Source organism: Lygodium microphyllum, chromosome 7, assembly GCF_053477565.2.
Source record: "Lygodium microphyllum isolate KBCC chromosome 7, Lygodium_microphyllum_v1.1.10, whole genome shotgun sequence".
Classification (NCBI taxonomy): domain Eukaryota; kingdom Viridiplantae; phylum Streptophyta; class Polypodiopsida; order Schizaeales; family Lygodiaceae; genus Lygodium; species Lygodium microphyllum.
The window spans coordinates 2460851-2475685 of record NC_141141.1 but is presented as its reverse complement, the minus strand read 5'-3'; positions in this window follow the sequence as shown (position 1 = coordinate 2475685).

The window sequence follows — 14835 nt, the reverse complement described above, 5'->3', positions numbered from 1 at the left end:
CCTGCATAATTGTGGCACATTTTGTGTGGCTATCCCTTGGCCTTCATGCCCCATTTCTTAGGGTCGTTGCTAAGAATTTTCCTAGGGAATAGCTTGCATAATTGTAGCAAATTGTGTGCAGCTGTCCCTTGGGTGTCCCATTTCTAGCACTTGTCACCTCCTTTGATGGTTCTCCATGGCTCAAGCAATCATCCTTCCCCTTTTGGATTAGATATTGGGGCCCTTATTCCCTAATATTTGAGTTTTCCTCTCTTACAAACCCTAGTTCACTATTGTACCCTACTTTGATTAGCCATTAAAGCTTAGCTCAATCTTTCCCACCTCCAAAATTTTAGCCCTTAGGAGCTCCTTCAATGATTCTTGACCTCACCTATCTGGATTGAAGACATGGAGCTCAACATGCAGGGATTTTGTGTGGGTAGCCATGAAAGCTCCATTTAAGCTTCCTATTCTTGAAGAGAAAGCTTGAGAATAAGCACAAGATTCCCCACCACGGGAGAAAGCATCAAATCCTTGTGGATTTTACTCATTGGAGAAATCATGAATTCCTTGAGGATTTAATCATTGGAGTGATCTACTCACCGAGGCTGACTTAATGGAGAAGTTGTCATCATTGCAGGATCATTCTTCATCCATCTACTTCAAACACTGACGAGGTATGTGAATTCAAACATGGGCTGACTTAATGGAGAACTTGGTATCATCGTGAGATCGTGCTTCATCCATCTACTTCAAATAATGAATAGATATGCCAATTCAATATTAATCTCTCATTCTAATCCACTTGTTGAGCTTAGTCCCTTTGTTGGAGAGATTAAGGATGAACATTTCCCTTTGAGTAGAGTCCTTCATTGCATGTATACTACCCACATGGAATCAATAATCTATTGCTCCCCATTTGCTTCCCAATATATCATAAAAAATCTTCTTGATTGGTTTTTGGTGACTAACACTTATTTGGTTATGTGTGGATAATAAGCCATTGTAAAAGGGTAAGTGGTAGTGAGTGAGTCACTCAACTGCCAAGGTAAGCCCCACCCAAGCTCTTGTCCAATCCTTGCACCTCATGAAAAGACACAATGTTTATTTTCCAATGCATATCATGTTGGGTGCTTCATTAATAATTTCTACCATGTAGTTGAGGAAAAAGGACGATGCCAAGCAAGGTGGTAAGCCAAAAGGGAGGTGACCCTCCCTTACCACTTAAGACCTCAAAGGGGTACGCAACCCAACCCGAGGGGGAACTTTGCCTACCTCATGGTGGTCTGGAGCCTAATACGTGTATGCAAGTGCAAGTAAACTTTATGATCATCCCATTCCCAATGAGATACCCCCTAATTGGATAGAATCTTAGTGATCAAGTCACCCATGTATGGCATTTGACATATATGCAATCAATGTAAGATGTATAACACTAAGGCCTACTTATGCAGTGATGGAAGAGGAAGTGGATACATCAATGTACTTAGTATCGTGCTCAATATTCTTAGGATATTTCTTATTATGATTCTCAAGCTCCTTAGCCCATGATCCACACATATAGTGCGTGTGAAGATTAGGACACACAATTTTTTAGTTACATGCACTCAAGAATAGTCACATAAAGCTTGTTGTAGTGAGTTCTATGTTGCATCTAGGAGTGAATCCTATAGCTCCTATCAAAGAGGGATTTTTCCCCTTTGATTTGAATTAAAAATCTCCCCAATCAGATCTATGATCTAAAAGATATGGCCATTTTTGTGCACTGAGATCATTTTCTATCAAGAATATTAACTCTAGGATAGGCATAGAAATCCAATTGCAGAGTTCTCCAATCATTTTCTATTAAAAAAATTATAGATAATCTCAAAGAGTTCTTTCTCCCCTTTGAATTGAATCAAAAACATCATTGATCAAAGTTTCCCACTAGAAGCTATGCCCCTTTTACTGATGATGGATCCAGTAGAGTACACTTAGATGGTTGGAAAAAAGAGAGAAAGCAAGGCTTGTGCGGAGGTCTAGAGGGAGATTAGGGATTCCATGACCTCAATGAATGAACCTAGCTTGGTATAAGATTATCATGGTGATACGAAAGATAAAGTGCCCAATACGGACCCCTACAACATACTCAATCATACTCTATGTCGGCATGAGCTTCGTCACATAGAGAGGAGAGGCATAATGACATGGTTGCTAGTCAGCACCAAATGTTATCTTGCCCCACATGGATGATCATAAAATTATTTTTACATCTCTCCACTGGAAGGGTTTTTCCCCACATGGATGATCATAAAATTATTTTTACATCTCTCCACTAGAAGGGTTTTCCCACACATGGTGGAACTATATTAATCAAGAGAATCATTAACTTATTGATTGGGAAGACTTTAAGATGTACACGGTTCAAGTATTTGAATCCCCCATGGAAAAAGAGCACTTGGTACGATGATGCTACTACACTCTTAACCAATGCAATCTCATTGTATGAGAGTACATGAATCAATTTATAGCTTGACCATATATGTGGAGAGCACTAGTGATGATGTAAAATTACAAAAGTACATCTATGGGTTAGAGCCAAACTTATTCATGGATGTCATGGCTCAAAATCCTTCTACCTTATTTGATGAAATTGAATTGGCTAAAATATACCTAAAAGATAATCAATCAATCTTGAATGGTTTTAGTCATACTATGCTTGAGTTTGGGCCACTTTGGGAAAGTGCCCATTGATCTACCTGTGAGTTTAATAGCCCATGCGGGTTAGAGAAAAGAGAAAGTTAAAGTAATGTTAAAATGGAATGGTCATCTATGACCACTAATGGTGATAATTTCATAGAAGAAATGACTATGATAACAATGGTTACAATTATGATCCAAGGATACATTTGATGCTAGTTCCTAATATAGCTAGGTACCATAGTGAAATTACTAAGATCCATAATGAATTGGATGATGTCTATGTGTGTGGAAAACCATTGTTACCAAGGAAGGTTCTATTGGGTCCTATACTAGGTTCTAGTAAAGTGGTGACAAATGAGAATATACTTGCTAAAGAACCACTAGTAATTGATGGGGTATATCACTTGTTGCATAATATTGGACTTCCTAAATCCCTTTGTGAGTTGGTAGAAAGGAAACTGCATGGAAGAAGTAAATTTCCCATATCATTAGAGGTGGAAAAGAAAGAGAGCATAATCTCTAGGATTCTAGAACTAGGTCAAGCCAAGTATGAAGATCTAGATGACCCATTGTTGATCCCAAAGAAGAGGACTAAATGCCCTCCTCCTTATAGGGATCTCCTAGTATTTTATGGGCTGGTAGATGAGGATTCAATGCATAGTTGAAAGGATATGACCTAACTTTCCTTGCATGTGGGTTTGATGATATACATCGGATGCTTGTGTTTTCAAGTACCATGAAGGGAGAGGCTAAGAAAGGTTTTGAAGCCTCCCAAGGGGGTCAAATAGAACCTTTGAGAAACTATGTCTCAAATTCCTAGATGAATATGAGAAGAAGGTTCCCATGACTCAGGACTTGGGACAACTTGCACAAATTCAGCAAGAGTCATATATCCCCATCAAAGAGTACACAGGAACCTTTGATGACATTTTGAAGATTTGGCCAACGAAAGTTAGTCAATTGCCAGAAGATGTGCTTTGTGACCTCTTTGTCATTGTCTTGTAAATATGGATGTGGTTTCAAATTAGGATGTGAAACACTAAATCACCGAAGGAGGAAAATATTCAAGCAAGTTAGCATGTTTATTCTTGAGGAAAGTTTATGTGAGGTTATGAAAAGTCTCTTAGAATGATAAATTAATAGAGAAGTATATTATGATGTTTTATATGTTTCAAATGTCACATCCTCAAGAAAATTTGTGGGGTGGTGTAGAAGAGTTGTAGGGACCATAGTAGTTGATTGGGGGGTCTCCATTGTGTATGTGATTCAAGGTGAGATAGTCTAGTTTAGGGAGGGTTATAAGCATGGGAGGGGTAAAGGGTAGAAATGGGGGTTTAGAGAGGGTTATGAGGGTATAAAGGGGGGGCTTATTGGGAGGGGGGTGAAGGGTGGAAGAGGAGGAGGAGGTGGTGGGGAGGACAAGTGGGGGAGGAGGAGAGTATGAGGAGTAGGTGGAGGAGTAGGGGAGAAGTTGGTGGAGGAGAGGAAGAAGGAGATGGAGAGAGGAAGGAGAGGATGGAGTAGGTGGAAGAAAGGGAGGAGAGGGATGAGAAGAGGGAGCAGAAGAAGAAGGAGAAGGAGGAGAAGAGGATGAGAAGAGAAGGAGAGGAGGGGAAGGAGAAAGAGGATGAGAAGAGAAGGAGACGAGGAAAAAGAGATGGAGGTGGGGAGAGAGGGTGAGGGTTAAGTCGGCACACAGGGAGGGGGAGAAGGGAGAGAGAAATGAAGGGGAGAGAGAGAGGGAGGTGGTTATGGGAGAGAGAGAGAGGGAGGGGCTAAAGTGGCTCTCTTCTCCTTTCTTGTGCTTGTTCTTGTGCTTGTGTTTGAGAGAGGGAGTATGAGAGTGTGAGAGAGGAAGTGTGTGAGGGTGAGGGACTGTGGTGGAGAAACTCTCCATCTTATCCTCTCTTGTCTTGCATGTGTGGCTATGGAAGAGGAAGCTTGAAGGTAGAGAATTGAGCTTTCTTGAGCTTGCATCTTGGATTGTGGAGCTACCGCAGTGCTTGAGGGAGGAGGCTACTCAATCCTACATCAAGGTATGCTCACTACACTCAAAGGATTGAGAGCATGCACAGCTAGGTGAGAGATAGCCATTAGTTGCTCGCTTGAAAAGCAGTTCGTGGGTCTTGACAGTTGAGCATGAGCTCCAACTTCATTTTGGTTCTATTTCCAAGATCAATGGATTCAAGCTTGAGCACTTGTGTGCTTCAAATCGAGCATCAAAGTAGGGTTTCATCCCCAAACAAGTGCCTTATGTAGGTAGGATATTTGGGAGTTTAATCTTTAGAGTAAATAATTATTTTGAGTTTTCAATGAGTAGGCAAGTAGATTAATTCATTTCAATGCTTGAGTTGTGATTTTTGTTGTATTTACACTAGGATAGGACCAAGAGATCCAAGAGAATCACTTTAGGGTTGCTGCTATAAACAAGCCCATAACAGGGAAAAAACAAGGGAAAAAAGGGATTGGAATCCATTGACAAGGCAAGAGCACAAACAAGGTAGCACTTGGCACTAGACTAGGGGGGTTTACAACCCAAGGGAAGGGGGGTGAAGGCTCATTTGCATTTGCAACACACACACACACACACACACACACACACACACACACACACACACACACACACACACACACACACACACACACACAGAGGTTTCCATACAAGTGTGAGAGATCACAACAATCCTAAATATCATTGTGAGCCTTTATCATCCTTGCTCTAGGTGAGTTACACTAGTCCCAAGGGTATGGGAGCTCAATCCCAGCAGTGTGAGTACAAGGAGGCTTTAAATTAAAAAATCTTTGAGTTTTCATCTCATTTGGTGAAAAACGCTACTGCACTCGGCCTATCCTAGTCTAGGACTCAGAGCGTCGCAATTGGCTAAATGTCTTGGCGATTCAGCCATTCAAACATGGCCATTTGGCCACTTTGAGTCGGCTTCTCCAAGTACCCCGTTTGAGTCGAGACACTCGGACACTCAGACACTCGGTTGCCCACCCATGTGTCACTAGGCCAGGTGATATTTGTCCATTCAGCCTCAGGGACGCAAGTTGAGCCTCAAACTCGGACCTCTGCAATTTGGACCACATGGGCAGAATGTGAATTAAAAAAAATTGACATCCTCAAATCCTAACAAACTTGAGACCAAGCCTAACAAACCTTCGAACAGCTTCCAAATGCAAGAAACGAAAGAAACATCAACCTTGTCAGAAGACACTGGATCTGGAGCATGGTAGGAGCTATGGTGGATGGAAGATAAAGATTAAGCTCATGATGACATAGACAAAGACTTGACCTATTACACAAGTGAATTAGGCTCCAAGATTGAGAATTGGACTCATAAACATAATCTTGTATATAAGACTGACACTAAATGAAATGGGAAAGCATCATGATATTGCATTCATCTCATATGAAAAAGTGGTAGTCAAGTACGATGCTTTGTCGTTGCTGGATGGGTAGTAGTCTCCCTCTCTGTGCCTATGGGATAAAGTAGCTTGCATATCCTTAGCCTAACGTGCCTCATACAAAGAGGCTACATTGGGTGTGATTGCAAATATCTTAACACCCCTCCTCAATCACAACTAGAAGTAAAAAATGTGTAGAGGCTTTAGTGAAAGCAACACCTGCAAAGTGTGGGCACACCATAAAAATGGCAAAACACTAGAGGCTGTCATAGAAAAGGCTAAGTGTGGGTACCACAAAAGTGGTGGACATCTAGAGGATGTAACAAGGGCCTCTCAAAGTGTATAGAGACTGTAGTACAAGGCTACATGAGGAGTTTATAAGCTTATGTCAGAAGCATTTGGGCTAGGCATTAAAGGTTGAAAAAAGTCTAGTAAAAATTTGGGTCAAGGACCATCACGCCCTTGTAGTTTTCAGTATTTCTTTTCACATAGATCTTCAATTTATTGTAGGCCTTCTTATTGATGTAGTACATCTTGCTCTTTTTGATCTTGTACTTGTTCTTCACTTTTCTCTTCTGGTCCTCTGGTCTACTTCTTCATTGACTTTGCTTGCAACAGTTACATCAATCTTCATATTCATGTCCCCCTCAAGCAAAGGTATCATATTTGAGGTAACGAAAATGACATCAAACTCTTGCACTTTCTCCAAGGTAGTAGGCATGTCTTCAAGTTCTTCAAATGAATACATTGATTACTTTTTGGTGTAGGTAGCTTCATGTCCTCTTGCAAGTGGGTCACAAAAATCTTCTATATATTGTAGATAAGCAACACAAGTTATGTTACTCTTCATGAAGTGTCTCCACATAGAGATCTTTTTTTTTTCATCCTCATATCTGAGAATCAACCTCAAATGTCTAAGATTCATGAAGTCTTGCCAATCTTAGCACTAGGAGACACCACGAGAAAAGGGATCATGGACCTGGGAGCTAGAGTCAGTGTACTTAGCCATACGATCCTCCAGGGTTGGGGTAACCTATTTGTCAAGAATGCTAGGTTTAATGTCACACTGGGCCAATGGGACAAGAGTTAGGCCATTCAAAGTGTTGGAGAATTGGTCGTTGAAGATGGCAAGAGTCCAATTCTTAGTTGACTTCATTGTCATGAAGGGAGTCGACTACAAAATCGTGCTGGATCCTTGGATGCAGAATGCACAAGTTATAGAAGACAGAGGCAACAATTTGATCTTCTTGAGCAATTGAACAGAAGCAGTGAGAGTGGAGATGGACACATGAAAGTCAACACCAATTGACATGAATGCCATCTCCATTGTGCTGAGAAGGGCAACACTCAAGTTAGGAAATCTTACAGGGGCCACTAACAAAATATATCCCTAGGCCTAAGGATGGGTAAAATTGGATGTACCTACTAGCCACCATCGATTTGCCATTCTCAGACAATGAGGAGGAATAGGAGCAAGCTGTCAAGATAATTGGTGTGAGCTCACGAATAAGCCCTTGGTACCATTATGCATGATGGCTAGAAGCTGTAATAAAGCTAAACTCCACAGTAAGCTTTTAAACTGAAAATACAAGAAATAGATATAAAATGCTAGGAATCCATAGCCAAGGGCTTGGCAAGAAATGGTATTACCAATATTGGTTGAGAATCGAATGATGAGAGGCTGCAGCAAGGTATGCACCGCAAGCTATGGTGGCCAAGAGTATTCACTCTCTTAGATGGTGGGAGGTTGAGATCTCAAACAAGTAATATTTGTAAACTGGCAAAAAGATGCTACACATGTTAAACCTCCACCTTTTATACTTACCCTAGACTAAGGCATTTATGCTAGGCATTTATGCTTTATTACAAGACATCCCGGCCTAAAAGAGCTTTGTCCTCAAAATTGGAATTGGGACAATTGATGAAGAAAGATTACAAGAAAAGCTTGTAAATGATGAATCCATGCTATAATAAAACTCCAAGTTGAAGAAGATCTCATATATCAATGAAGTATAGGTGTGAAATTTGAATATACTGCTGGAAACTGTCCAAAATAGGTTGTTGCACAAGAATGGCCATAACTTGAAGAAGGAATGTCCAATCATCATGGATGAGCTATAGAAATGTAGAGGACAATCCCTAGTATCCAGCCATGCCATAAAAATCCAATTTTGATGACCATAGAGCAATTATTTTTATGAAAAAATTTAATACAGTAATCTATCGTGTTCAAATATTACTCTATTTCCTACAAAAGCCATGGAAAAGAATTAAGGTATGATGATGGTTTCCAAGTAGACTCCTCCATGGGCAAACCTTGCCATTTAATAAGGTACTCCAGTAGCAAATGGTTCCTTAAAACCTTTTCTCTTTTGCCAATAACCTTTTCAAGCTCATAAATGATAAAACCATCTTCATCCATGGGAGGTATCTCTTCTAAAACCTTTATGGATGGACCCACATATTTCTTAAGTTGGGAAACATGGAAGGTAGAATGAATCCTTGTTGGCAAATCAAGCTTGTATGCAAGCGCACCAACTCATTTGAGGATTTGATAAGGCCCATAGTAACGATGAGCCAACTTTATGACTGCCTTTGAGAGAAGCATACCTAGATTTAGGTACTTTGAGGAATACCCAATCTCCTTGTTCAAACTCCAAAGATCTCCTCTTTTCATCAGCATAAGCCTTCATAACAGCTTATGCCTTCCGAATGTTTTCCTTGCATTGATGCAAAAGATCTTCCATTTTCTCAACTTCAGTCTTGGCTTGTGGATTCATGTCTTCATGAAAAAGGGCTGAAGGTATTTGCACTTTGTATCCATAAAGAGCTTCAAATGTTGGCATTCCAATGCTCATATGATGAATGTTATTATAACAAAATTTAGCAAGATGTAACCAATGATCCCATAAAGCTTGAGTATCCTGGCAAAAATGAGGAAGATAGACTTCCAACCATTTATTGACACGCTCCATTTGGCCATCAGTTTGGGGATGATATGTTGTGCTAGGAGTAAAAATTGTTCCCATAGAAGTGAATAAACTCCTCCAAAAGCTTCCCATGAACTTAGTATCACGATCGAATACTATCTTCAGTGGCATACCATGAAGCTTAAAAACACATTCCATGAACTATTTAGCTGCTTGCTTTGCTATAAATTGAGCCTTGATAGGGATAAAATGAGCTAATTTAGTCAACTAGTCCACCACCACATAAATGCTATTCCAACCATGCTTTGTTGTAGGTAAGCCCACAATAAAATTCATTGTAATATCAGTCCACTTGCCTTGAGGAATAGGAAGTGGCTGAAGTAAACCACTGGGTAGAAGAGAGGAATCTTTATTTTGTTGACATGAAAGACATTGCATAACATAATCCTTAACATCCCTCCAAATGCCCTTCCAATACTAGAAACTCTTATGAATATTGTCAAATATTTTGAACAAACCATGGTGTCCCGCTAAGGGTGAAGAGTGCATCTCATGCAAGATACGGTCTTCGAAAGAAGACTGTGGTGTCAAGAATACTCTACCACGATACCATAAAAGACCATTGTGCCATTTAAAATTTGGATACTCTTCTCCTTTACCTTGCTAAAATTCCTTCATCATTCTTTATGCTTGCTCATCAAGCAAATACTCCTCTTGAATATCATGGATCCAATCCTTATGCACGGTTGAAATGGTAAAAATGGAACATGCCCACATTCTTGGTAAGGCATCCGCCACCACATTGTCTTTTCCTGTTGCGAGCAACGGATGCGTGGTTTGCGCGTAGCGAATGGAAGAAGCTCCATCTTTCTCTCCTTTACTCATAAAATTGCAAACGACTCATGAGAATTTAAAAATAGACTAAAAGGGAAGGTAAACTAAGATGAAACGACTCAATATTGGGTTCAATCTCCCCCCGACATGAAGTGGGCAGTTCCCTTCATGCCGTATTTATAGTAATATTATGAAATCTTCTTTGCCTAAAGAGTTTGAGTGAATTTAAAAAGAGATAGAGTAATTTGAATTAGTGGATGCTAGCAGTTGTGTATCCCACAACTCTCTAGAACCATTAATATTTTATTGAACATATCTTCTAAAAATCTATAAATATTTACATAGAGGCTATGCGCACGCTTTATAAGAAATAGCGGTGCGTCTAATACAATAATCCAATAAATTCTTGGGGAAATAATCTTTAGAATGCTTACACGTGGCGCGCCTTTTCCAATTCTCCTTGCTCTATACATCACCTACCAAAAATTTAGAAAATCATGTTAGAATAATAACCAACTAAATAATTGCAGCTAGCCACATAAATCAATTAATTTGGAATTTCGTACAATAATTAGTTCACGAAGATGTTAATACTCATGTGGATAAAATGGTACCACCCACATTCACACTTACATCAATGTCCGGAAAGGATAGGCGTCCCCATCGACCTTCCGCCTAAGACAATTCTTAGGAACGTACCCCGCATTGATAGAAAACCATTTAAGGCGCTCATCTCGTCCAACATACACACAAAGGAGAACCATTTAAGGTGCTCATCTCTTTGCGTAGGTGCAACGTGGCAAGGGAGAATATTTGCAAGAACCTGCTTGCAAAAGTCATTCCATGTGAGAGGACGATCAATGCTTTTACAAGGGACATCCCACCATAATGCAACTTTCTCAATAAAATAATGAGATGCACATTTAATTTTGTCACTTTCTGAGTATTTCTCATTATCAAAATAAGCTTCAATCTGACTTAACCATGACAGAATTTTGCGACCATCTTTAAGACCATCAAAAGAATTAAATTTGAATGTACGCTTGCTTATCTTGGACTCCTTTTGACTAGCGTGAACATCCAAAGTAGTGTTGATAGCACGGACTAGGTTGTCATCGTTGGTAGAAATCTCAGTGGGGTAGGACGCTTGAGGGACTTCAATTCTTGCTCCAGTTTTGTACGCGGTGTTGACGCTCTTCTTCAAGTTGCATGGATATTAGATCCATACGCTGCTCCAAGGTTGGCTTAGGAAGCAGTGATACAGATTCAAAATTGGCCATGATTGCTTAATGGAGAAATCCAAAAATTTAGGACGCCTTGCAAATGAAAAGACGTCTTGCTTATTGTTGAAGAATTTTGGCATGTAAGACCAAAATTTTAAATGGTCTTTTTACAAGAAATTATGGATAGAAATAGGCAAGAAAAGCGAGAAATTTTAATGAAAATTTTGTGAGATTTATGAAGTTGAAAAGAACTATGGGAGAATTGCCTCAATGGGAGAGATAGTCGGCTGTGACTTGTGAAGATTGGCAGAGTTTGTGTATGACACAGAGTAAGAGAGGTTGAAGTTGATCAAATAGGTTAGTAATATAACTTGCCTAATAAGGCTTTTAAGCCTAAAAAACTTGATGTTTTTAGCCAAAATGATGTCATGGATGCTGCCATGTCGTCAAAAAACGCCCCCCCCACAAAATTAAAGAAAAAGAGCTTAAGCTCTTGCTTAAGCTTAAGCTAAGATTTTCTAAAGCTGTAATTAAGCTTACTAACCATCTATAAGCTCCAACTCATCAGGAAATAAGGCGCCATGGTGTAGGAGTGGATATTCTTCAATGTCTGGGAAAACAACATAATTTCTTGACTGTGATAGAGGGGTTTGGGGTTTTGAAGGCCCAGGAATCTAGCCGTGTAGTCAGTTTGTGATGAGATGGACCGTAGAGCCCATTTGCAATAGAGGCCTCACCTTCACGCCAGAGAGTAGGCGATTGGAAGCCCAAGAGGTAGGCTGGGCTCTGATACCACTGTTGCGAGCAACGGATGCGTGGTTTGCGCGTAGCGAATGGAAGAAGCTTCTTCTTTCCCTCCTTTACTGATAAAATTGCATATGACTCATAAGAGTTTAATAATAGACTAAAGGGGAAGGTGAAGTAAGATGAAACAACTCAAGATTGGGCTCAATCTCCCCCTAACATGAAGTGGGCAGCTCCCTTCATGTCGTATTTATAATAATATTATGAAATCTTCTTTGCCCAAGATTTAGGCCCTTTACAATCACTCTTTGCATAAAGAGTTTGAGTGAACTGAAAAAGAGATAGAGTAAACTGAATTAATGGATGCTAGCAGTTGTGTATCCCACAACTCTCTAGAACCATTAATATTCTATAGAACATATCTTCTAAAAATATATAAATATTTACATAGAGGCTATGTGCATGCTTTATAAGAAATTGCGGTGCGTCTAATACAATAATCCAATAAATTCTTGGGTAAATAATCTTTAGAATGCTTGCGTGTGATGCGCTTTTTCCAATTCTCCTTGCTCTACACATCAGCTGTCAAAAAATCAGAAAGTCGTGTTAGAATAATAACCAACTGAATAATTGCAGCTAGCCACATAAATCAATTAATTTGGAATTCCATACAATAATTAGTTCACGAAGACGTTAATACTCGTGTGGATAAAATGGTGCCACCCATGTTCACACTTGCATTGACATTCGGAAAGGATAGGCATCCCCATTGACCTTCCGCCTAAGACAATTCTTAGGAATGTGCCTTGCATTGACGGAGAACCATTTAAGGCAGTCATCCCGCCAACGTACACACAAAGGAGAACCATTTAAGGCGCTCATCCCTTTGCGTAGGTGCCGCTTGGCAACATACACCCGGGGTGGGATAGCAATTGTCCTCAATTACTATTGACTGGAAAAGAAATTGTGTAAGCACGGATTAAATCCAAAATTGTGCTATTTGTGGCCTCTGTTTCACCGTTAGTTTCTAGATGAAATGTAGAACTAAAATCAATCTTAGTTCCTAAGTTAGTAAACAAGGTAATCCAAAAATTATTACAGAATCGAGGATCACGGTCGGACACCATTATTTTCGGCAATCCATAGTACACAAAAATATGCTTGAGAAATAAGTTAGCAGGTTGTGCATCAATTAAGGTCTTTTTACAAGCAATGAAGTAAGCCTGTTTACTGAATCTATCAACTACGGTCCATATCATATCATTCTATGAAAAAGTTTGTGGTAAACCTGTAATGAAGTCCATAGAAATCTACTCCCAATGTGAATTAGGGATAGGTAATGGAAGTAATAAACCATATGATTTACCATGATGTCTTTTTATGCATTGACATATAATACAGTCAGAAACAAAATTAGAAACATCATGTTGCATATTTGGCCAGAAAAATCTTCATGTAAATTTTTAAGTATGGAGATAATACCACGATGTACCATATAAGGAGGTTCGTGTACTTCTTGTTGCAAAATGAAATGACAGAAAGGATTAGTAATACATAACCATTTTTCATAAAACAGAAAAGTTGTTAGTAGGGATACATTGATTGTTAGATAGATTTAACTAAACATCATGAAAATCGAGATCTTGAAGATAATTATTTTTCATTGTGTCCAATGAAGAAGTAGAAATAACATAGATATTGTTTAATGATGGTCTACGGCTAAGTGAATTGGCTACTACATTTTCCTTACCTCGTTGATATTGAATGAGTGATGGAAGGATTGAATAAATGATGCCCACTGTATGTGTCTATCACATATTTGTGGTTGTGACAATAAATGTTTAATACTTTGCTGATTGGTTTTGATCATAAACTCCAAACCCATTAAATAATGCTTCCATATGAGCAATGCATGAACTACGGCTAGTAATTCTTTGTCATATGTACTATATTTAACTTCAGATGGTTTCAGTTTACAACTAGAGTATGCTATAGGGTGGTTGTCTTGCATCAATACTGCATCGATGCTAGAACCACTTGCATCAGTAACCACAAGAAAGAATGGTCTACTGAAATCAGGTAACTGCAAAATTGGTGTGTGTGTGAGTGCATGCTTAAGTATTTCAAAAGATCGTTGTTGGTTGTTGCCCCAACAATAAACAATACATTTTTTTAACAAAAGAGTTAATGGTAAAGCAAGCAATGAAAAGTTTCCAACAAATTTTCGATAGAAGCTAGCTAGTCCTAGAAATGAATGAACTTCATGGACATTTTTAGGTGTTGGCCAAGACTTAATTGCTTCAATTTTACGTGGGTCTACGTGTATGCCTTTGGCATACCGAATATGACCTAAATATTCTATTCAAATTGAATGAAAGAACTTTTGTCAGGGTTAGCATATAGATGGTTTTGTTTTAATAAACTATACACTAAAGATAAATGTTCTTCGTGTTCTTTTTCAGTTTTGACGAAAACAAGAATGTCTTCGAAAAATACTATTACACAATGCTGAAAATGCAAAAATATTCTATTCATCATTCTACTAAATGTTGCTGGTGCGTTGGTAAATCCAAAGGGCATTACCAAGAATTCATAATGTCCAAATTGTGTACAAAAAGTTGTCTTTAAAATGTCAAAAGTAGACATATGAACTTTGTGATATCCTGATTTTAAATCAATTTTACTAAACACTGTTGCTCCTTGTAATTTATCTAGAAGATCGTTTATTCTAGGTATTGGATACCTATTTTTAACCGTTATTTTATTAAGTGCTCTATCATCTAGACACATGCAGTAAGTTTTATTTTTATTTTTTACTAATAATACAGGAGCTCCAAAAGGCAAACTACTTGGACGAATTAATTTTCTACTTAGAAGTTCTTCAATTTGCTTCTGAATCTCTTTCTATTCTAATTGGTTATGGCGATAGGGAGCTTTGCAAGGTGGTTGACTACCAGGAAGTAAATCAATTTGGTGGTCTTCGGGTCGTAATGGAGGAAGTTGTAAAGGTAAATCATTAGAAAAGCAATTGAAAA